The following is a 25090-nucleotide window of genomic DNA, read 5'->3' as shown; positions in this document are numbered from 1 at the left end:
TTAGTTACGAAGGTTGTGCCAAAGGTAGAAAATTGTGTGCTGTGTTTAGCCAAATGTTAGTTATAGAATTGCAGATTTGGTGTCTGGTTCTCCTAAATGAGTTACATGTTTGGGTCATTGTGCCTCATCTGACAGTTGTTCTTTATTATATGCAGTATATATTATTAGTTCTACTATTTTCATATTGATTACTGCACTGTTGGGTAGAATCTGCAAGTTAAACATTTCACTGTACTTGTCCATGTAAAAACATAATTTTTCGGGGGGTGTCTGGCAGATGGGTCCATCCTTTTACCAAGGCTAGCCGACAGACAGAAAATGGGATGGGCTGGAGGATGGGAAGACACACAGACATTTCCCTCCCTCCCTTTTCTCCCTCTTGTTGTTTCTGCTCCCCCTCTCTTTCCCTGGGGTGTCTGGCAGATTGGTTTGGCCTTTTAGCAAGGCTAGCTGACAGACAGGTAGACGGGTGAGCGGTCACACAGGCACACAGCTGACAAGGTCACTGTCTAGACTTTGAATATGTCTAGTCATACCAGAACGTTAGCGTACACAGTACTGTATGTTTTCTCTGTCCTAACATCATTTAGGGAATAGTATTCCATTTCAGATGCAGCTTGGTTGTGGTGTGTTGTGTTGTGCTTTGTTGTGCTGTGCTGTGTCGTGTCGCGCTGTGCTGTGTCGTGCTGTGCTGTGTCGTGCTGTGCTGTGTCGTGTTGTGCTGTGCTGTGTCGTGCTGTGCTGTGGTTGTGGTGTGGTAAGGTTGTGAGGGTGAATACCCTGTGACTGGAGGTGAGGGATCCAGGGGAAAGGCTACCAGGCTATGGTAGATTAGTAGATTAGCACTAAGAGAAGCCAAAGGTGCTGTAGAAAGTATACCTCTATAACTTTAAAAAAGGTTTTAACATCACATTCAACCGGGCCTCGCATCTTCAACTCTGTAACAATGCTAGGAATAGTACTGAATATATTGTTTAGCCCAGGAGATCTAAATGCTTCACTCTCTTCTCATCAGCTCAAAAGATCTTGTTTGCAAACTAAGTCCTGTGCTTGATGTGGCTGTACTGCAACCACAGAGAGAAAAGACAGAGCTTGTTTCTTTCGCACCCATGTACTGTATGTGTTTTAAAATATATATATTTATCTATTTAACCAGGTAAGTCAGTTAAAAGATAGTGTGGTGAAGATAGTGTTGTGAAGACAGTGTTGTGAAGACAGTGTTAATAATATCACTATCTTAAAAACCTGTTTGGGATAGGCGTGCCACTAGCGGGACACCTTGACAACATCCATTGAAATGGCAGAGCGGCCAATTCAAATTAAATTACTATAAATATTAAACTTTCATGAAATCACAAGTGCAATACATCAAAATAAAGCTTAAGTTGTTGATAATCCAGCCGCCGTGTCAGATTTCAAAAAGGCTTTACGGCGAAAGCAAACCATGCAATTATCTGAGGACAGCGCCCAGCACACAAATGCATAACTAATCATGTTCAACCAGGGAGTTGCGACACGAAAGTCAGAAATAGCGATATAATATATGCCTTACCTTTGAAGATCTTCTTCTATTGGCACTTCAAAAGGTCCCAGTTACATAACAAATGGTCCTTTTGTTCGATAATGTCCTTCTTTATATCCATAAAAACTCAGTTGAGCTGGCGCACTTCAGTCAATAAGCCACTCAGTTTCCCTCCATCAAAATGCATATAAAATGAATCGCAAACGTTACTAATAAACTTTTCCAAACAAGTCAAACAACGTTTATAATCAAACCTTAGGTATCCTAATACGCAAAGAAATGATACAATTTAAACGGAGAATAGTATGTTCATTACCGGAGATAAATAAGAAATAACGCGCTTTCCTTGATGCGTTTGGAAACTACAACCAAAATGGGAGCCACCTAGAAAAACTACAATTTCTGGGTAATTTTTCCAAAGACCAGCCTGAAACTCTTTCTAAAGACTGTTGACATCTAGTGGAAGCCCTAAGAACTGCAATTTGGGAAGACTTGGGCTTATAATTATAGTACTAGCCTTTGAAAACAGTGGGGGGTTGGGTTGGGGGGGGGGGGTTGGGGGGGGTTGGTTTGTCCTCAGGGTTTAGCCTGCCATATCAGTTCTGTTATACTCACAGACATAATTTTAACAGTTTTAGAAAATTTAGCGTGTTCTTTCTAAATCTAAACTCTAGTGTTCTATCCATATCCTAGCTTCTGGGCCTGAGTGACAGGCAGTTTACTTTGGGCATGCTTTTCATCTGGATGTGAAAATATTGCCACTTTATCCCAAATAAGTTTTAATAAAACTGTCTTTACAACACTATCTTCATAATACTAGTATATAACAGTTTTTCACCTCCTGGTCTTGGCTGTAAAAAATTCTCCTTGTCCCTTTCAGATAAAACTCCAAATGCGATGAGACTTCTTATCTGCGACACCTCTCTCCAAGGTTAACCACACATGCGGCGATCATCCATTCACCAACTCTGTGTCTCACAAAGACACAGGAGTTTAAACAAAACATCTGTAATTTGGACTCATCAGATCAAAGGATAGATTTCCACCCATCTAATGTCAATTGCTCGTGTTTCTTACATTTACATTTGGCCCAAGCAAGTCTCTTCTTCTTATTGATGTCCTTTAGTAGTGGTTTCTTTGCAGCAATTTGACCATGAAGGCCTGAATCAAGCAGTCTCTGAACAGTTGATGTTGAGATGTGTCTGTTACTTGAACTCTGTGAAGCATTTATCTAGGCTGCAATTTCTGAGGCTGGTAACTCTAATGAACTTATCCTCTGCAACAGAAGGAACTCTGGGTCTTCCTTTCAAGTGGCGGTCCTCATGAGAGACAGTTTCATCATGGCACTTGATGATTTTTGCGACTGCTCTTGAAGAACCTTTCAAAGTTCTTAAAGTTCCGGATTTCATGTCTTAAAGTAATGATGGACTGTCTTTTCTCTTTGCGTATTTGAGTTGTTCCTGACCTAATATGGACTTAGGGCTATCTCCTGTATACCAACCCCACCTTGTCACAACACAACTGGCTGGCTCAAACACATTTAAATAAAGTCCACAAATGAACTTTTAACAAGGCACACCTGTTAATTGAAATGCATTCCAGGTGACTACCTAGTAAAGCTAGTTGAGAGAACGTCAAGCATGTGCAAAGCTGTCATCAAAACAAAGTGGGGCTACTTTGAAGAATCTAAAATCTAAAATCTGTATTTATTTGTTTAACAATTTTTTGTTAACTGCATGATTTCTTATGTGTTATTTCATAGTTTTGATATCTTCACTAATATTCTACAATGTAGAAAATGTCAAAAAAGAGGAAAAAAAACATTGAATGACTCGGTGTGTCCAAACTTTTGACCTTACATTTAACATTTACATTTAAGTCATTTGGCAGACGCTCTTATCCAGAGCGACTTACAAATTGGTGAATTCACCTTATGACATCCAGCGGAACAGCCACTTTACAATAGTGCATCTAAATCATTTAAGGGGGGGTGAGAAGGATTACTTTATCCTATCCTAGGTATTCCTTAAAGAGGTGGGGTTTCAGGTGTCTCCGGAAGGTGGTGATTGACCTGTACTGTATACTGTTGGTAGTGGTAAAGTGACAGTAGCAGCAGTGGTGATAATGAACATATGTGTGTGTGTTGGGGTGTCAGTGTAAGTATGTGTGAGTAGAGTCCAGTGTCTGTGCACGGAGTCAGTGCAAGAGAATTAGTAAAAAAAAGGGTCAACGCAGGTAGTCCAGGTAGCCATTTGATTAACTATTTAGCAGTCTTCTTTAGCAGTATAATGGCTTAGAGGTAGAAGCTGTTCAGGGTCCTGTTGGTTTCAGACTTGTTGCACTGGTACTGCTTTCTGTGAGAGAAGGAGGTGGAGAAAGGGATAGAGAGAGTGAGAGAGGAAGGGCAGGGGGATAGGGGAGAGAGGGGGAACGAGAGAAAGAGAGCTGAAAGATAACACTGCTTTCAGAACTATTCTATTTGTCATCTCTGGGGAGTAAAGTATAGCCGGAGGGGGACATGCATAGCACTGAGATTTCATCCTAAGGTGTAAGAGATATTCAGCCACTGAAGGAGGACATGTTGAATCAGTCACTGAAGGAGGACATGTTGAATCAGTCACTGAAGGAGGACATGTTGAATCAGCCACTGAAGGAGGACATGTTGAATCAGCCACTGAAGGAGGACATGTTGAATCAGCCACTGAAGGAGGACATGTTGAATCAGCCACTGAAGGAGGACATGTTGAATCAGCCACTGAAGGAGGACATGTTGAATCAGTCACTGAAGGATGACATGTTGAATCAGTCACTGAAGGAGGACATGTTGAATCAGTCACTGAAGGAGGACATGTTGAATCTGAAGGAGGACATGTTGAATCTGAAGGAGGACGTTGAATCTGAAGGATGACATGTTGAATCTGAAGGATGACATGTTGAATCTGAAGGATGACATGTTGAATCTGAAGGAGGACATGTTGAATCAGCCACTGAAGGATGACGTGTTGAATAAGCCACTGAAGGATGACGTGTTGAATAAGCCACTGAAGGAGGACGTGTTGAATCAGCCACTGAAGGAGGACGTGTTGAATCAGCCACTGAAGGAGGACATGTTGAATCAGTCACTGAAGGAGGACGTGTTGAATCAGTCACTGAAGGAGGACATATTGAATCAGTCACTGAAGGATGACATGTTGAATCTGAACGAGGACATGTTGAATCAGTCACTGAAGGAGGACATGTTGAATCAGTCACTGAAGGAGGACATGTTGAATCAGTCACTGAAGGAGGACATGTTGAATCAGTCACTGATGGAGGCAGTGGTGGATTTAGGTATAGGCGACATGGGCTGCTGCCCAGGGCGGCATCTTGCCAGGGGCAGCATGGGCGCCCACACAAAAAGAAATCGGAATGGTGACATTCGCCAGATCGGTTTTCTATTGCTCATTTGCACGTCACATCAATGATATCATGTCACCTTGTGGGACTTTGGGTCAATTAACCTTGTAGTTATGGGCACCCTGATTCTAGCTTGTGAGCTAGGCAGGCAACTGCCTGGGAAGGTCTCCCATCCAGATGTATGAGATTGGGGGGAGCCTGAGGTAGTGGGAGCGGGGGTAGGTTGACCTCATGTCTCCCCACTGGAAGCCCGAGGTAGGGGGCGGGGGTAGGTTGACCTCATGTCTCCCCACTGGAAGCCCGAGGTAGGGGACGGGGGTAGGTTGACCTCAGGTCTCCTCACCGGAAGCCCGAGGTAGGGGGCGGGGGTAGGTTGACCTCAGGTCTCCCCACTGGAAGCCCGAGGTAGGGGGCGGGGGTAGGTTGACCTCAGGTCTCCCCACTGGAAGCCCTGGCTGACTGGCACCTCAAACTTTGTACACTTGTAAGGCAATTAGTAATATCAGTCACACTATGAAATGCTACCAAATAATCCCCAATTCATTTATAATACAGTGAATATATAGTTTCACAGACATATTTTTGCATTTTTTTCTTTGTGCGAAGTCATAAGTATAACATAAAAGCAGTCTGCACACCAGCAAGGTGAATTGGTTTAGTCTTGACTCTTAGTTGACAGTGTTGGGGGATGGATAATGTATTGATGCTCGAATGCCAAATCAAATCTGTTTGACTTTGTTACTTCTTTTTGATATTTATGAGTCTTTTTTTTGTATATATGTATATATATATATATATATATATAGTTTCACATTTTATGATTATTTATTTGTGTTCCAAATGTCTGAATAAAAATGTGTTAGTGCAGAATGTTTTTTTTTTGTGTTGGCGGGTGGTGTGCTGAAGGGGGGGGGGGTCGCCCAGGGAGCCATACAAGCTAGAACCATAACTGGTAAGAGGACATGTTGAATAGAAAACCCAGGAAAGTGTTTCTGTGTATGACACTAAGATCTGGGTGTGGAATAGGCTGAATAGAAAACATGGGGAAGATGTCTTTCTCAACAAGATTTCACGGTTTGACACGGTTTTACTTCAGTATTCAATGTTTGTCCTGAATGGTTAAGGTAAGGGTTAAGGTTCGGGAGGTTTGGGATAGGATTAAAAAAAGGAACACTCAACCCTCAGAGCCGTAGCTCTTATGCCCATCTGCCATCCATGTCCGCATCACCCTAGTAAGCCGTGTGTGTTGATCATAATAACTCTCACTGTTGCCCCTAGTGGATGGTTTTGAAGGCATCCCCGATGTCCTGGGGACCTAGATGAACGTTGAGTGTCGCCATGAATTTAAAGTGACCTGGCTGATCTTACTGAGAAGGGAAAAAACATGTTGTCTGCAACGGAAAACATGAGACGTTTGTTCCATCTGCGAGAGATGAAAAGTCCTTAGAAGCTTTTCAGAGTAGAAAAAATAGAAGACTAGCTGTCGTTGAGAGGGAAGGTGTTGTGTAGCTTTCTGAAATAGTCACTAAAGGTGTTGTTGTAAGGCACGTTGACCTGAACTAAAGTAATCCTGTCACAGTTTAAGACAACTATCTCACTCTCTCTTTCTCTTTAACTTCCTCTAACTTCCTTCTCTTCTATTGTGTTGGAGCCGAGCCAGTCGGTCACAGTGTCTGTGAAAACCTTCCATCGGCATTATGCCCGTTATCTCTCCCTTGGGAAGGCAGATCCATAAAGGAATTTTCTTTCTGTCAGACAGACAGATGGGAGCTTTGCCATTTTAAAAGCAATCAGCCGGTGGGTTCCTCACCCCAGGACCTTCAGCCAAAGGCCAAATCCCTGTGAGTCTACCCAGAGATAGGGCCTCAAGGCAGGGGAGGGATCAGGCTGACCAGCCCCTCTGTCCTGGCCTGCCCTGAATGGTTGATAACTTCTTTATAACCTCAAAGGCCATGGCATGATGGCACTGACACAAAGACACTTCAAACACTATATCTAGCAGCTGTTTGCTCTTTTCTGGACATTCATCTCCCTTATCGGATTCAGATGCCTTCTGAGTCTTACTTTGTTTAAAATTCTTTGAATCCATCACCCTCTCTTTTCTCTCTCCCTTCAGCCGGAGTAAATGCCAAAGTTATTGCTAACACTGAGCAATGTGGTAAAGGCTTCACAGAGAGATGGAGATGGATTGTCAGACTGTATTTGACAATCTTGACATTATTAAACTTCTTCTGTTAGCTGAAAGATAGTTTGTTTCTTACCTGCAGCAATATGTACTGTGTTCTCTGTTGCAAATAAGTAACTGGAATAATTACAGACATGAGGGTCATGAAACTTGAAATGTGTTGGTGATACAAGCTACTGTAACATGTCAATGTCCTTCCCATCAAACTGGGAACAGAGCAAATAGATCTGACAAACGACAGAGATATTTACTGCGACGGTTCTCTTTTGTTTGTCAGATCTATTTACTCTGTTCCCAGTTTGATGGGAAGGACATTAACATGTTACAGTAGCTTGTATCACTGACACATTTAAACTTTCACGACGCTCATGTCTGTAATTATTCCAGTGTCATGTAATCTTAAACTCATCAAAGTGAAAGTATGCTATGGTGTTTCATTACATCACATGCAAATGCTTCAGCCTCTTGCCTGTGAAGGGAACTTCACCTACAGACACAGTGCCTTCGGAAAGTATTCAGACCCCTTTTCCTCATTTTATTACGTTATGGCCTTATTCTAAAATTGATTGAATAAACAAGAAATACTCAGCAATCTACACACAATACCCCAATAATGACAAAGTGAAAACAGGTTGTTAGAAATTTTTAAACAATAAAAGCTGAAATGATTCAGAGCCTTTACTCAGTACTCAGTTCAGCAGTGAGTCATCTTGGTTATGGCGCTACAAGCTTGTCACAACTGTATTTTGGGAGTTTCTCCCATCATTCTTCTATACAGATGCTCTCATGCTCTGTGAGGTTGGATGGGGAGCGTTGCTGCGCAGCTATTTTCAGGTCTCTACAGAGATGTTCGATCGGATTAAAGTCCAGGCTTTGGCTGGGCCACTCAAGGACATTCAGAGACTTGTACCGAAGCCACTCCTGCGTTGTCTTGGCTGTGTGCTTAGTGTCGTTGTCCTGTTGGAAGGGGACCCTTCGCCCCAGTCTAAGTTCCTGAGTGCTCTGGGGCAGGTTTTCATCAAGGATCTCTGTGTTTTTCCCCCTGTCAAGCCTGCTCCCGCTCTCCCTTTCTGGTGCTCGAGGGTGCCAGACTGCCTTCATTACGCACACCTGTCACCATCGTTACGCACACCTGTCACCATCGTTACGCACCCCTGTCACCATCATTACGCGCACCTCCGCTTCATCACTGGTCATCATCACGTGCAGCAGCGCATCATTGGACTCACCTGGACTTCATTACTTGTTGATTGCCCCTCCGATATATTTTATTTCAGCTCATGAATGACGGGATCAACACTTGTTGGGTTTATATTTTAGTTCAGTATACATGCAATCTGTCTGTTTCTTTGTTTTCAATCCCTGTGTCAGCATTAATGTTGTTGTGTGTTCCTGTCTTGACACTGTCCTGTCCTGTTACATGTCCATTAATTAAATGTTCACTCCCTGTTCCTTTTTTACATCTCCAGCATTGATACAGAATGCTGACACCACTAAAAGAATCATCGGGGAGTTTTGGTTGGTGACATCGAGTCCGGGTGCAATCGCCGGGGGAACCGGGGGTGCCTCAGTTAGCTTGTCGGGCTTCCACGCCTTAGCTGGCTCGAGAGGTCGTCTTGCCTCAGTGGGCTCGACAGGTGCCCACCCCACTTCATGCTTCAGCCGGCTCATCAGGCTCCCATGCCTCAGCCGGTTCGTCAGGCTCCTATGCCTGTGCCGGTTTGTCGAGCTTCTACGACCCAGCTGGATTGTCCAGTGCCCATGCCTCGGCCGGCCCATCAGGCTCGCCCAGGTGGGACTTCGTGTGGCATCCTTAGAGGGGTGGGTACTGTCTGCTCCCGCACTCCCTTTCTGGCACTAGAGGGTGCCAGACTGCATTCATTACGCACACCTGTCACCATCGTTATGCGCACATTTAGTGGAGGGTAGCAGTAAACAGAACCTAGTATGGAGCCTTTAGTGGAGGGTAACAGTAAACTGAACCTAGTATGGAGCCTTTGGTGGAGGGTAGCAGTAAACTGAACCTAGTATGGGGCCTTTAGTAGAGTGTTGCAGTAAACTGAACCTAGTATGGGGCCTTTAATGGAGGGTAGCAGTAAACTGAACCTTGTATGCATACACGTTTCCTCACTTACTTTCTCTTCTCTCTCTCCTCCTCCTGCACTACCCACCTCTTCCTCCCTCTCATTCTCTTTCTTTCTTTCTTTCCTTTTTATCTCTCTCGCTCTTCTCCCACTCTCCTCTCCTTTCCTCTATCCTCTGGTGTGGAAACAGAACAGATGTGTAACGGCCGGCCTCCATCACCCACTGGTCCTTAACTTCTTGACGCTACCCATCCCTTTAGCGGGATAATTGTCATCAACAACCTCTGAAATGCATATTTATATATTTTATGTATATTTATATATATTTTATGTATATATATATTTTATATATATATTATTTTATATATATTTATATGTATATATATTTATATATTTTATATATTTATTTATTTTATATAGATATGGATAAAACTGAGTTTGCCCTTATGGTCCACAGAACATAACGTATGTTTTAATAGCATACGATGCTGTCCCCTTACAATGAAGCACATCTCTCTCTCTCTCTCTCTCACTCTCTCTGTATCTCTCTCTCTCTTATCTTATCTCTCTCTCTCTCGCTCCATATCTCCTTCCTCTCGCTTTCTCTCTTTCTCTCTCTCTCTTTCTCTGTCCCTCTACCTCTTTCTCCCTTTACCTCTTTCTCCCTTTACCTCTCTCTCCCTCTACCTCTTTCTCCTTATTTCTCTCTCTCTCTCCCTACCTCTCTCTCTCCCTCCCTACTTCTCTCTCCCCCCACCTCTCTCTCTCCCTACTTCTCTCTCTCCCCCACCTCTCTCTCTCCCTACTTCTCTCTCTCCCTACCTCTCTCTCTCTCTCTCTCTCTACCTCTCACTCTCTCTCCCTACTTCTCTCTCTCTCCCCTACTTCTCTCTCTCCCCCCAACTCTCTCTCCCCTAACTCTCTCTCCCCCTACCTCTCTCTCTTTCCCCGTACCTTTTCTCTCTCTCCCCTACCTCTCTCTGTTTCCCGCTACCTCTCTCTCCCCTACCTCTCTCTTTCCCCCTACTTCTCTCTCTCCCTACCTCTCTCTCTCTCCCTACTTCTCTCCCCCCACCTCTCTCTCTCTCTCCCTTCCCCTCTCTCTTTCCCGCTACCTCTCTCTCTCCCCCTACCTCTCTCTCTCTCTCTCTCTCTCTCGGTGTGCTTGGAATCACGTAAAACACTACATAAATTACCCAGATCAACACAAAGCCGTTCATTGTTATTATTGCATTTTTTTCTGTTCATCTATCTTTACTTTTACAGCGTCACAGAAGATTATCTGGTGGGTCAAAGCACTGGGGAATTAAGATTTAGCACCCTGTGCTCTCCCTCTATCAATCCCTCCCTCCCTTGTTCCTTTGCTCTCACCACCTCCCTCCCTTTCACTCTCTATCATTAACTCTGTCCCTCACTGGTTCCCTCAATCTCACCACCACCCTCCATTTCTCTCTCCCTCCCCATCCCTGCCATGGTCACTTACATCCCTGCCTCCCTCGCTCCCTCTATCCATCTCTCCATCCCTTGCTCCCTGTCACTCCATGCCTCCCTCAAAATCTAATCTCACACGATCTAGCCTCACCCTCTCTCCTGTTAGTTTCATGTAGAAGAAAGGCCAGGGAATACAGATATAGAGGCGTAGAGGCGTAGAGGCGTAGAGGCGTAGAGGTCGAGCGGTAGAGGTAGAAGTAGAGCTGTACAGGTAGATAGGTAGAATGGTAGAGAGTTAGAGAGGTAGAGGTAGACAGAGTGGTAGTTAGAGAGGTAGAGCGGTAGAGTTGTAGAGGTAGAGTTGTAGAGGTAGAGTTGTAGAGGTAGATAAGTAGAGGTAGATAAGTAGAGGTAGATAAGTAGAGGTAGAGTGGTCGAGGTAGATATAGAGGTAGATAGAGAGGTAGAGTGGTAGAGGTAGAGGTAGAATGGTCGAGAGGTAGAGAGGTAGAGGTAGACAGGTAGAGTGGTCGAGGTAGAGTTGTAGAGTGGTAGAGGTAGATGTAGAGGTAGATGTAGAGGTAGATGTAGAGGTAGATGTAGAGGTAGATGTAGAGGTAGAGTGGTAGACTGCTAGAGATGTAGAGGTAGAGGGTAGACTGCTAGGTAGGTAGACAGGTGGTGAGAGTGGTTGGGGGGCCAGAGCAGTAGAACAGTTTTGACTGGGCTAGATGTGGTAGAGGTAGATGTAGAGGTAGATGTAGAGGTAGATGTAGAGGTAGAGTGGTAGACTGCTAGAGGTAGACAGGTAGAGTGGTCGAGGTAGAGTTGTAGAGATAGAAGTAGATGTAGAGGTAGATGTAGAGGTAGATGTAGAGGTAGATGTAGAGGTAGTTGTAGAGGTAGATGTAGAGGTAGATGTAGAGGTAGATGTAGAGGTGGAGAGGTAGAGCTATTTTTGTAGCTACTCTTCTCAATTGTAGCTACTCTTCCTGGGGTCCAGCAACATTAAGACAGTGATGTAAAATATTACATGACATTACACTTCATAACACTTTTCACAACACATTAAAAGTGTCACGTATCGACTATACACAATCCATATGTGCGTGTGTGTAGAGTGCATCTCTTCTCATGTGTATGTCTGTCTGTGCCTGTGTTTCTGTTCACTGTCCCTGCTGTTCCGTAATGTGTATTTTTTTTGGTCTCATTCCAATGCTTGCATCAGTTACCTGATGTGGAATGGAGTTCCATGTAGCTATGGCTCTATGTAGTACTGTGCACCTACCATAGTCTGTTCTGAACTTGGGGATTGTGAAGAGTCCTTTGGTGGCATGTCTTGTGTGGTATGCATGGCAGTGGTGGTCAGTGCCGTCTATGATGAAGGGGGACAATTTTTATTTTTCATGAACATGACCTTATTTCTATTACAGCATATTCGATGAATGTCATTCATATTCCATCCACCCAGTTCAATGTGACATCAATAGGTTTAGGCTACTACATGATACTTTAATTTTCCCTACACTAGACTTTGACTTTGAATTAAAGTTTACAACGTAGGTGCACACAGCTCGAGATACAGTTGAGATGACAGAGAGTGACACATGGAGAGACAGTGACACATTCAATACCAACTTGCACACCTTGCCTGCATCTAGGTTATCTAGGGTGTAATCATTAGTCCAACAGTTGCAAACAAAAGTTTCTATTAGACAAATTCTGGTATTTTTTCCCTGTTTCGTTTGCCTCCGTTTAAGAAATGTTTTTCAAAAGAATAGGCAGAGTGAATACACCCCTGATCAGCATAAACACAATTCACTTTCATAGCAGCCACGTTGTATTCCTTCTCACCTCTATGCACTCTCCTCCTCTCACCGTTTCCTTTTGTTTGTGGGCTTCAATGAACAACACATCAGCTCTATGTGACCAGACAAAACAACCTTTCCTAGCCAAACCATGTTATAACCACTACACACAGCCTACATCGTTGTCCCCATATTAGCTAAAGTAACATCCTCGTCAAAATATTTAATAATACTAATGCGTTAGTAAACCCACTACAATCACGCAGTAACGTTTACAGTGTATAGTCAGTAAGAAGTTACACCGGTGGGCCCTGGTGGCAATACATTAATAAAACAAAAAGCTTACCTTGACCTGGAAGAGTTCCAGTGTTGTGTTGGATAGTCATAGCCAGCTAGCTAACATAGCATCCCTGTTTGAGCAGGGTTTTTGAGTTACTAAACTAGCCATCCGAAATTTGCTAGCTAAGTAAGTGAAACTGAAAAAAAACAACGATCTCTTTCTCTCATTTCTTCTTCATTTGTGAAGAAATACATTTTTTTGAAAGCTGTTCAACTATTGTCTTTCTCTCTCTTTTTTTACATTTATCCATTATTTTAAATTGACTGAGAACACATTCTCATTTACAGCAACAACTTGGGGAATAGTTTCAGTGGAGAGAAGGGGAAGAATGAGACAATTGTAAACTGGGGATTATTAGGTGACCGTGATGGTTTGAGGGCCAGATTGGGAATTAAGCCAGGACACCGGGGTTAACACCCCTTCTCTTATGATAAGTGCCATGGGATCTTTAATGACCGCAGAGAGTCAGGACACCCATTTAACATCCCATTCGAAAGACAGCACCCAGCACTCACTGCCCTGGGGCAGAGGAAAGAGTGCCTCCTACTGGCCCTCCAACACCACTTCTAGGAGCATCTGGTCTCCCATCCAGAGACTGACCAGGATCAACCCTGCTTAGCTTCAGAAGCAAGCCAACAGTGGTATGCAGGGTGGTATGCTGCTGGCAACTGCTCACCACATGCTGCTGGCAACTACTTGAGTCAACTACTCACCACATTTTATGCACTGCAGTGCAAGCTAGCTGTAGCTTATGCTTTCAGTACTTGATTCATTCTCTGATCCATTCTCTGATCTCGCTTGATTGGGTGGACAACATGTCAGTTCATGTTGCAGGAGCCATGATAGGTTGGAGTACATCCTCTGGAAGTTGTTATAATTACTGTGTAAGTCTATGGATGGGGGTGAGAACCAATAACCTCCTAGGTTTTGTATTGAAGTCAATGTACCAAGAGGAGGAGGGCAGCTAGCTGTCCTCTGGCTGCACCATTGTGCCACCCTACTAATTGCTGTTGAGAATACTGTAGACTTTCATTGCAAAATCATTTGTATTTTTTTTTAACCTTTATTTAACTAGGCAAGTCAGTTGGGAGAAAAGTAGAGCCTGTAGGACCTGTCTTGTTGATAGTGTAGTTAAAAAGGCAGAGGCGAGCTTTGTTTAAGTTTGAGTTTATTTATTCTTGGCCACAGATGAAACTGAAGTAATGCGGAATTTACATTGCTAATAATTTCGAAACACTCATTTAGAATACATAACACATAATACGTGACATAAATAGAATATTGAACAATTGAAAAACATATTTTTCATTATGGAAATTTACATATTAATCTGTGATCATAAAATATATAATTTTTGGGAAAACCATTTAAGAGCTAGAGTTACAGTCTGATAGCAGTGGGTAGAGTGGTGGTTCGCAGGCGGTTCGTACAGGCAGTTATACAGTACATTTTGTGGCTGTTTCTCAGGAGCCTGGTGGTGCAGTTACCTTTTTTTGGAGGGAGCAGGTCATTCAATGGATGGTCAAGAGTCTGCATGTCCTTCCCCATTTGCACTGCAACCTTCTGTCGCCCACTCTGCAGTGAGGGGAGCTGTGGTTGGACTGCTACACCTCGGGAGAGGATCCTCAAGCCCCTCCTCTGCACACTGTCTAGTTGGGCCTGCTGCTTTTTACTGGATCCAACTAACAGCACCACCATATTCTAGACAAGACCTGACCAGCATAGTATAGACTGTGACCAGATCTTCAGTGGGTAGGCCATTTCTGGCAAGAACAGTCAAAAAGTGCAGGTGTTTTGAGGCCTTCCTCACTAACCGCTCCACATGTGTGTCACCTTTGGGGCTAGAGTCTAGATGAAAACCAAGATACTTAGTTGTTGTTACCACTAGTACTTCCTGTCCTCCTAGGATCAGTGGTGCATGTTATGGACAGACTTCTCCCCATAATCGATAAGGTTGAATCAATGTGTTTTGAGTATGACAGTTTACAATCCAGGGTTACTTCAAGCAGTTTAGTCACCTCAACATGCTAATTTTCTACATTATTTATTCAAAGATTTAGTTGAGGTTCAGGGTTTAGTGAAAGATTTGTTCAAAATACAACTCTTTTAGTTTAAAACATTTTTTAGGACAAACTTATTCCTTGCCACCCGTTTTGAAACGAACTGCAGCTCTTTGTCAGTGTTGCAGAGATTTCAGTCGCTGTAGTAGCTGATGTGTATAGTGTTGAGTCATCTGCATACATAGACACACTGGCTTTACCCCCCCCCCCATAAAACTAAAAAAAGTAAGGGGTCTAGACAGATTCCCTGGGGAATTCTGACTCGACCTGGCTTACGTTGGAGAGGCTTCCATTAAAGATCATCCTCTGTGTTCTGTTAGAGAGGTAACTCTTCATCCACAATATAGCAGTGGGTGTAAAGTCATAACACATATAGTGGGGAGAACAAGTATTTCATACACTGCCGATTTTGCAGGTTTTCCTACTTACAAAGCATGTAGAGGTCTGTAATTTTTTATCATAGGTACAGTTCAACTGTGAGAGACGGAATCTAAAACAAAAATCCAGAAAATCACATTGCATTTTATTGCATGACATAAGTATATGATCACCTACCAACCAGTAAGAATTCCGGCTCTCACAGACCTTTTTTAGTTTTTCTTTAAGAAGCCTTCCTGTTCTCCACTCATTACCTGTATTAACTGCACCTGTTTGAACTCGTTACCTGTATAAAAGACACCTGTCCACACACTCAATCAAGCAGACTACAACCTTTCCACAATGGCCAAGACCAGAGGACATCAGGGTTAAATTGTAAACCTGCACAAGGCTGGGATGGGCTACAGGACAATAGGCAAGCAGCATGGTGAGAAGGCAACAACTGTTGGCGCAATTATTAGAAAATGGAAGAAGTTCAAGATGACGGTCAATCACCCTCGGTCTGGGGATCCATGCAAGATCTCACCTCGTGGGGCATCAATGATCATGAGGAAGGTGAGGGATCAGCCCAGAACTACACGGCAGGACCTGGTCAATGACCTGAAGAGAGCTGGGACCATAGTCTCAAAGAAAACCATTAGTAACACACTACGCCGTCATGGATTAAAATTCTGCAGCTTACGCAAGGTCCCCCTGCTCAAGCCAGTGCATGTCCAAGCCCGTCTGAAGTTTGCCAATGACCATCTGGAGGATCCAGATGAGGAATGGGAGAAGGTCATGTGGTCTGATGTGACAAAAATAGAGCTTTTTGGTCGAAACTCCACTCACCGTGTTTGGAGAAAGAAGAAGGATGAGTACAACCCCAAGAACATCTTCCCAACCGTGAAGCATGGAGGTGGAAACATCATTCTTTGGGGATGCTTTTCTGCAAATGGGACAGGACAACTGCACCGTATTGAGGGGAGGATGGACGGGGAAATGTATCTTGGCAAACTACCTCCTCCCCTCAGTAAGAGCATTGAAGATGGGTCGTGCATGGGCCTTCCAGCATGACAACAACCCGAAACACACAGCCAGGTCAACTAAGGAGTGGCTCCGTAAGAAGCATCTCAAGGTCCTGGAGTGGCCTAGCCAGTCTCCAGACCTGAAGCCAATAGAAAATCTTTGGAGGGAGCTGAAAGTCCGTATTGCCCAGCGAAAGCCCCAAAACCTGAAGGATCTGGAGAAGGCCTATATGGAGGAGTGGGCCAAAATCCCTGCTGTAGTGTGTGCAAACCTGGTCAAGAACTACAGGAAACGTATGATCTCTGTAATTGCAAACAAAGGTTTCCATAACAAATTTTAAGTTCTGCTTTTCTGATGTATCAAATACTTATGTCATGCAATAAAATGCAAATTAATTACTTAAAAATCATACAATTAGATTTTCTGGATTTTTGTTTTAGATTCCGTCTCTCCCAGTTGAAGTGTAACTATGATAAAAATTACAGACCTCTACATGCTTTGTAAGTAGGAAAACCTACAAAATCAGCAGTGTTTCAATTACTTGTTCTCCACACTATATGCTTTTACATCACTGAAGTCAAACAAAAACAGTTCCCACAATCTTTTTATCATCAATTTCTCTGTAAATCATCAGTCAGTTGTGTAAGTGCCGTATTTGTTGAATGTCCGAAGAAAGTCTTCTGTCAATTTGTTAACAGTAAAATTGCATTGTATCTGGTCAACATAATTTTTTACAAAAGTTTACTAAGGGTTGGTAACAGGTTGATTGGTCGGCTATTTGAGTCAGTAAAGGATGCTTTACTATTCTTGGGTAGCGGAATGACTTTTGCTTCCCCCCAGGCATGAGGGCACACACTTTCTAGCAGGCTTATATTGAAGATACGGCAAATTGGGAGTGGCAATATTGTCCGCTGTAATCTCAGTAATATTCCATCCAAGTTGTCAGACCCGTTGGCTTGTCATTGCTGATAGACAACAATCATTTGTTCACCTCTTCCACACTCGCTTTATGGAATTTGAAATAACAATGATTGTCTCATAATTTGATCAGTTATACAGAGTCAGTCAAAAACTTGGACAAGGGTTTTTCTTTATTTTTACTATTTCAACATTGTATAATAATATTGAAGATGTCATAACTATGAAATAATGTAGTAACCAAAAAAGTGTTCAATAATATAAATATGTTATATTTGAGATTCTTCAAAGTATCCATCCTTTGCCTTGATGACAGCTTTGCAAACTCTTGGCATTCTCTCAATCAGCTTCATGAGGTAGTCACCTGGAATGCTTTCCAATTAACAGGTGTGCCTTGTTAAGTTAATTTGTGGAATTTATTTTCTTTCATAATTAATGCATTTGCGCCAATCAGTTGTGTTGTGAGAATGTAGAGGTGGTATAAAGAAGATTTGATAAACACCAAGTCCATATTATGGTAAGAGCAACTCCAATAAGCAAAGTCAAACGTCAGTCCATCGTTACATTTTTATTTTTTTATTTTATTTTTTACTAGGCAAGTCAGTTAAGAACAAATTCTTATTTTCAATTACAGCCTAGGAACAGTGGGTCCTTCTCTCTCTCTTCTCTCTCTCTCTCTCTTTCTTCTCTCTCTCTCTCTCACTCATTCACTTTCTCTCTCGCTCTCTCTCCCTTTATTTTTCTCTTCTCTTTCTCCCCTCTCTTCTCTTTCTTCCCTCTCTCTTTCTTCTCTCTTTCTCCTCTCTCTTTCTTCTCTCTTTCTCCTCTCTCTTTCCTCCCCTCTCTTTCTTCTCTCTCTCTCTTTCTCATCTCTCTTTCTCCTCCCTCTCTCTCTTTCTCTTTCTCCTCTCTCTTTCTCCTCCCTCTCTCTCTTTCTCTTTCTCCTCTCTTTCTCCTCTCTCTTTCTTTCTCTCTCTTTCCTCTCTTTTTCCTCTCTCTTTCTCCTCTCTCTTTCTCCTCTCTCCTCTATCTTTCCTCTCTCATTCTCCTCTCTCTTTCTGCTTTGTCTTTCTCCTCTTTCTCTCTCTTTCTCCTCACTCTCTCTCATCTCTCTTTCTCCTCTCTTTCTTCTCTCTTTCTCCTCTCTCTTTCTTCTCTCTCTTTCCTCTCTCTCTTTCTTCTCTCTCTTTCTTCTCCCCCTTTCTTCTCTCTTTCTCCTCCCTCTTTCTCCTCTCTCTTTCTCCTCCCTCTTTCTCCTCTCTCATTCTACTCTCTCTTTCTACTCTCTCTTTCTACTCTCTCTTTCTCTTCTCTCTCTTTCTCTCTCTTTCTACTCTGTCTTTCCCCTCTCTCTTTCTCTCTCTCTCTCTCTCTTTCTTCTCTCCCCTTCCTCTCTCTCTTTCTTCACCCTCTTTCTTCTCTCTCTTTCTCCTCTCTGTCTTCTCTCTATTTTTCCTCTCTCTTTCTCCTCTCTATTTTTCCTCTCCCTTTCCTCTCTCATTCTCCTTTGTCTTTCTCCTCTTTCTATCTCTTTCTCCTCTCTCTTTCTCCTCACTCTCTCCTCTCTCTCTTTTCTTCTCTCTCTTTCTTTCTCCTCTCTTTCTCCTCTCTTTCTTTTTCTTCTCTCGCTTTCTCCTTTGTCTTTCTTCTCTCTCTTTCTCCTCTCTCTTTCTCCTCTCTCTTTCTCCTCTCTCTTTCTACTCTCTCTTTCTACTCTCTTTCTACTCTCTTTCTACTCTCTCTTTCTACTCTCTCTTTCTACTCTCTCTTTCTCCTCTCTCTTTCTTTCTCTCTCTTTCTTCTCTGTCTTTCTCCTCTCTCTTTGTCTCTCTCTCTCTCTTTCTTCTCTCCCCTTCCTCTCTCTCTTTCTTCTCTCCATTTCCTCTCTCTCTTTCTTCTCTCCCTTTCTTCTCTCTCTTTCTTCTCTCTCTTTCTCCTCTCTCTGTCTTCTCTCTATTTTTCCTCTCTCTTTCTCCTCTCTATTTTTCCTCTCTCTTTCCTCTCTCATTCTCCTTTGTCTTTCTCCTCTTTCTCTCTCTTTCTCCTCTCTCTTTCTCCTCTCTATTTTTCCTCTCTCTTTCCTCTCTCATTCTCCTTTGTCTTTCTCCTCTTTCTCTCTCTTTCTCCTCTCTCTTTCTCCTCTCTCTTTCTCCTCACTCTCTCCTCTTTCTTCTCTCTCTTTCTTTCTCCTCTCTTTCTCCTCTCTTTCTCTTTCTTCTCTCGCTTTCTCCTTTGTCTTTCTTCTCTCGCTTTCTCCTCTCTCGTTCTCCTCTCTCTTTCTCTCTCTTTTCTCTCTCTTTTCTCTCTCTTTTCACTCTCTTTTCACTCTCTTTTATCTCTCTTTCTACTCTTTCTACTCTCTTTCTACTCTCTCTTTCTCTCTTTCTACTCTCTCTCTCTCTCCTCTCTCTTTTTTTCTCTCTCTTTCTTCTCTCTCTTTCTCCTCTCTCTCTTTTTCTTCTCTCTCTTTCTATCTCCTTCTCTCTCTATATATATATCCCCTCTCTATACTTTCTGTATAGCCTGCGTTGCCCTTCTCATCAAATCTCTCTCTTTCACAGTTTTGTGTGTCATTTTTTGGGGGCCCCACAGTCAAATGAATGTGTCTATGAAACAGATGCTACCTTATGAATAATGTTTTTGTCAAATCAATCTTTAAATCACAATTATTTATAAATCCGTTTTTACCTCAGCAGATGTCATACAGTGTTTTTGCAGAAACCCAGAAACCCCAAGCAATGCAGATGTAGAAACACGTGAGTTATAGACCATTTGGAAAACTGAGTGGAGCCACTATCTACTCTCTCTCTCTCACTCTTTCTTTCTCTCCCATTCTCTCTCGTTCTCTCTTTCTTTGCCCTTCCTTTTTCTCTCCATCCTTCTCCCTCTCTTTCCCTGTTGACAGAGACAGGTCTGTCAGCCAATCAGTACCTGCTTTTTACCTTTCTTTCCCCCAGAGTGACATATCCAAGATGGCTGTTGAGAAGTGTCTAGGTTCTTTCTAACTTTATTTACATTGATCTCATCACTCCCCAGAACAGCCAGACCCATTATATTCCCCCAAAGACCTTAAAGAAGAGTGATCAGTTAATACCCGTGGTATTGATCCGACCTGACCTCCACACTATATTAAACCTCTGTGTGTTGTCCCTGCTCAATCATTATCTTATTGGACTCTCACAGATTGATAAGCAAAGTTCCTCATAACAAACACTTGTCCTCTGTGGTCGAGGAAGTGAGGGATAGAAAATACTTATCCGAAAATGAAAAAAGGACTATTTGCCTACACAGACTGATGTAAAGGTTAGATTCAGAAAGCACTATCTCACAACATGAGATTTACAATCAAATCAAAGTCTTCACATATTGACCAATAGACTGCATTTGTTCCAATCTGCACTTTTCCAACACCTCATTCTGACGAGAGAGAGAGAGAGAGAGAGACAACAAGAGAGAGAGAGAGACAACGAGAGAGAGAGAGACAACAAGAGGGAGAGAGAGAGACAACAAGAGGGAGAGAGAGAGACAACAAGACAGAGAGAGAGACAACAAGACAGAGAGAGAGAGAGAGACAACAAGACAGAGAGAGAGAGAGACAACAAGAGAGAGAGAGAGAGAGAGACAACAAGAGAGAGAGAGAGACAATGAGAGAGAGAGAGAGAGAGACAAAGAGAGAGAGAGAGAGAGACAACAAAAGAGAGAGAGAGAGACAACAAGAGAGAGAGAGAGAGAGACAACAAGAGAGAGAGAGAGACAACAAGAGAGAGAGAGAGAGAGAGACAGACAACAAGAGAGAGAGAGACAACAAGAGAGAGAGAGAGAGAACAACAAGAGACAACAAGAGAGAGAGAGAGACAACAAGAAGAGAGAGAGAGAGAGAGAGAGAGAGACAACAAGAGAGAGAGAGAGAGAGAGACAACAAGAGAGAGAGAGAGACAACAAGAGAGAGAGAGAGAGACAACAAGAGAGAGAGAGAGAGAGAGACAACAAGAGAGAGAGAGACAACTAGAGAGAGAGAGAGAGAGAGAGCAAGAGAGAGAGAGAGAGAGACAACGAGAGAGAGAGAGAACAGAGAGAGACAACAAGAGAGAGAGAAGAGAGACAACGAGAGAGAGAGAGACAACAAGAAGACAACGAGAGAGAGAGAGAGACAACAAGAGAGAGAGAGAGAGAGAGAGACAACGAGAGAGAGAGAGAGAGACAGAGAGAGAGACAACGAGAGAGAGAGAGAGACAACAACGAGAGAGAGAGAGAGAGAGAGACAGAGAGAGAGAGAACAAGAGAGAGAGAGAACAACGAGAGAGAGAGAGACAACGAGAGAGAGAGAGACAACAAGAGAGAGAGAGAGAGACAACAAGAGAGACAGAAGAGAGACAAGAGAGACAACAAGAGAGACAACAAGAGAGACAAGAGAGAGAGACAAAAAGAGACAACAAGAGAGAGAGAGAGACAAAAGAGAGACAACAAGAGAGAGAGAGAGAAAAACAGAGACAAAGAGAGAGAGAAGAGAGAGAGACAAAGAGAGAGAGACAGAGAGAGAGACAACAGAGAGAGAGACAACAGAACGAGAGAGAGAGAGAGAGACAGAGACAACAGAGAGAGACAACAAGAGAGAGAGAGAGAGAGAGACAACAAGAGAGAGAACAAGACAACAGAGAGAGAGAGAGACAACGAGAGAGAGAGAGAGAGAGAGACAACAAGAGAGAGAGAGAGACAACTAGAGAGAGAGAGAGAGAGAGAACAAGAGAGAGAGAGAGAGACAACGAGAGAGAGAGAGAGAGACAACAAGAGAGACAACAAGAGAGACAACGAGAGAGAGAGAGACAGACAACGAGAGAGAGAGAGACAACGAGAGAGAGAGAGAGACAACGAGAGAGAGAGAGAGACAACGTGACAATGAGAGAGAGAGACAACGAGAGAGAGAGAGACAATCGAGAGAGAGAGAGAGACAGACAACGAGAGAGAGAGAGAGACAACGAGAGAGAGAGACAACGAAAGAGAGAGACAACGAGAGAGGAGAGAGTTAGACATCTCTGTCGAGAGAGAGAGACAATGAGAGAGAGACTCTTTAGAGAGACAACGAGAGAGAGAGAGAACGAGAGAGAGAGAGAGACAACGAGAGAGAGAGAGAGACAACGAGAGAGAGAGAGACAACAAGAGAGACAACGAGAGAGAGAGAGAGACAAAAAGAGAGACAACAAGAGAGAGAGAGAGACAAAAAGAGAGACAACAAGAGAGAGAGAGAGAGAGAGAGAGAGACAAAAACAGAGACAAAAAGAGAGAGAGAGAGAGAAAAAGAGACACAAAAAGAGAGAGAGAGACAAAAAGAGAGAGAGAGAGAGACAGAGAGAGAGAGACAACAAGAGAGAGAGAGAGACAACAAGAGAGAGAGAGAGAGAGACAACAAGAGAGACAACGAGAGAGAGAGAGAGAGAGAGAGAGAGAGAGAGAGAGAGACAAGAGAGAGAGAGAGAGAGAGAGAGAGAGAGAGAGAGAGAGAGAGAGAGAGACAACAAGAGAGAGAGAGAGAGAGAGAGACAACAAGAGAGAGAGAGAGAGAGAGAGAGAGACAACAAGAGAGAGAGAGAGAGAGACAACTAGAGAGAGAGAGAGAGAGAACAAGAGAGAGAGAGAGAGAGACAACGAGAGAGAGAGACAACAAGAGAGACAACAAGAGAGACAACGAGAGAGAGAGAGACAGACAACGAGAGAGAGAGAGACAACGAGAGAGAGAGAGAGACAACGAGAGAGAGAGAGAGACAACGAGAGAGAGAGAGAGACAACGAGAGAGAGAGAGACGAGAGAGAGAGAGACAACGAGAGAGAGAGAGAGAGAGACAACGAGAGAGAGAGACAACGAGAGAGAGAGAAGGACAAAAACCAAGAGAGAGACAACGAGAGAGAGAGAGAGACAACGAGAGAGAGAGAGACAACGAGAGAGAGAGAGAGAACAAGAGAGAGAGAGAGAGAGAACGAGAGAGAGAGAGACGAGAGAGAGAGAGAACCAAAGAGAGACAACGAGAGAGAGAGAGACAACGAGAGAGAGAGAGAGAGAGACAACAAGAGAGAGAGAGAGAGACAACAAGAGAGACAACAAGAGAGAGAGAGAGAGAGACAACAAGAGAGACAACAAGAGAGAGAGAGAGAGACAAAAAGAGAGACAACAAGAGAGAGAGAGACAAAAAGAGAGACAACAAGAGAGAGAGAGAGACAAAAAGAGAGACAAAAAGAGAGAGAGAGAGAGAGAGAAAAAGAGACACAAAAAGAGAGAGAGAGAGAGAGAGACAAAAAGAGAGAGAGAGAGAGACAGAGAGAGAGAGAGACAACAAGAGAGACAACAAGAGAGAGAGAGAGAGATCCAATTTTGAAAAACTCCCATATCTACTGGGTGAAATTCCACAGTGTGCCATCAGAGCAGCAAGATTTGTGACCTGTTGCCACGAGAAAAGGGCAACCAGTGAAGAACACGCACCATTGTAAATACAACACATATCTATGCTTATTTATTTTATCTTGTGTCCTTTACCATTTGCACATTGTAAAAACACTGTATATATATATATATATATATATAATATGACATTTGTAATGTCTTTATTGTTTTGAAACTTCTGTATGTGTGATGTCTACTGTTAATTTTTATTGTTTATTTCACTTTATATATTATATACCTTACTTGCTTTGGCAATGTTAACACATGTTTCCCATGCCAATAAAGCCCCTTGAATTGAATTGAATTGAATTGAGAGACAAAAAGAGAGACAACAAGAGAGAGAGAGAGAGAGACAAAAAGAGAGACAAGAAAGACAAAAAGAGAGAGAGAGAGAAAAAGAGAGACAAAAAGAGAGAGAGAGAGACAAAAAGAGAGACAAAAAGAGAGAGAGAGCCAAAAAGAGAGACAAAAAGAGAGAGAGAGAGAGAGACTAAAAAGAGAGACAACAAGAGAGAGAGAGAGACAACAAGAGAGACAAAAAGAGAGAGAGAGAGAGAGCCTAAAAAGAGAGACAACAAGAGAGAGAGAGAGAGACAACAAGAGAGAGAGAGAGACAACAAGAGAGAGAGAGAGAGACAACAAGAGAGAGAGAGAGAGACAACAAGAGAGAGAGAGAGACAACAAGAGAGAGAGAGAGAGACAACAAGAGAGAGAGAGAGACAACAAGAGAGAGAGAGAGAGACAACAAGAGAGACAACAAGAGAGAGAGAGAGAGACAACAAGAGAGACAACAAGAGAGAGAGAGAGACAAAAAGAGAGACAAAAAGAGAGAGAGAGAGAGACAAAAAGAGAGACAAAAAGAGAGAGAGAGACAAAAAGAGAAACAAAAAAAGAGAGAGAGAGAGAGAGACAAAAAAAGAGACAAAAAGAGAGAGAGGGAGAGAGAGAGAGAGACAAAAAGAGAGAGAGAGAGAGAAAAAAGAGAGAGAGAGAGAGAGAGCCAAAGAGAGAGACAAAAAGAGAGAGAGGGGGGTGCTGGAGATATTCAGGGAGTAGAGAAGACCTAATTCACTCCATTAAATTAATCAAAACAGGAACATTCTACATGTGGCTCGAAATTCAAAAGGAAATTATCCTAACAGAGAAAAATGTCCTCCTGTGTGCTACCTATATCCCCCCACTAGAATCCCCATATCTTAATGAAGACAGCTTCTCCATCCTGGAGGAGGAAATCAATCATTTCCAGGCCCAGGGACATGTACTAGTGTGTGGCGACCTAAATGTCAGAACCGGACAAGAACCTGACACCCTCAGCACACAGGGGGACAAACACCTGCCTGGAGGTGACAGCATTCCCTCCCACATATGCCCCCCTTGGCACAACTATGACAACATAACCAACAAAAACGGGTCACAACTCCTACAGCTCTGTCGCACGCTGGGTATGTACATAGTCAATGGTAGGCTTCGAGGGGACTCCTATGGTAGGTACACCTATAGCTCATCTCTTGGCAGTAGTACTGTAGACTAC

The sequence above is a fragment of the Oncorhynchus masou genome, chromosome 9, assembly GCF_036934945.1.
Source record: "Oncorhynchus masou masou isolate Uvic2021 chromosome 9, UVic_Omas_1.1, whole genome shotgun sequence".
Lineage (NCBI taxonomy): Eukaryota > Metazoa > Chordata > Actinopteri > Salmoniformes > Salmonidae > Oncorhynchus > Oncorhynchus masou.
The sequence above is the reverse complement of the archived record's forward strand: the minus strand, read 5'-3'. Positions refer to the sequence as shown.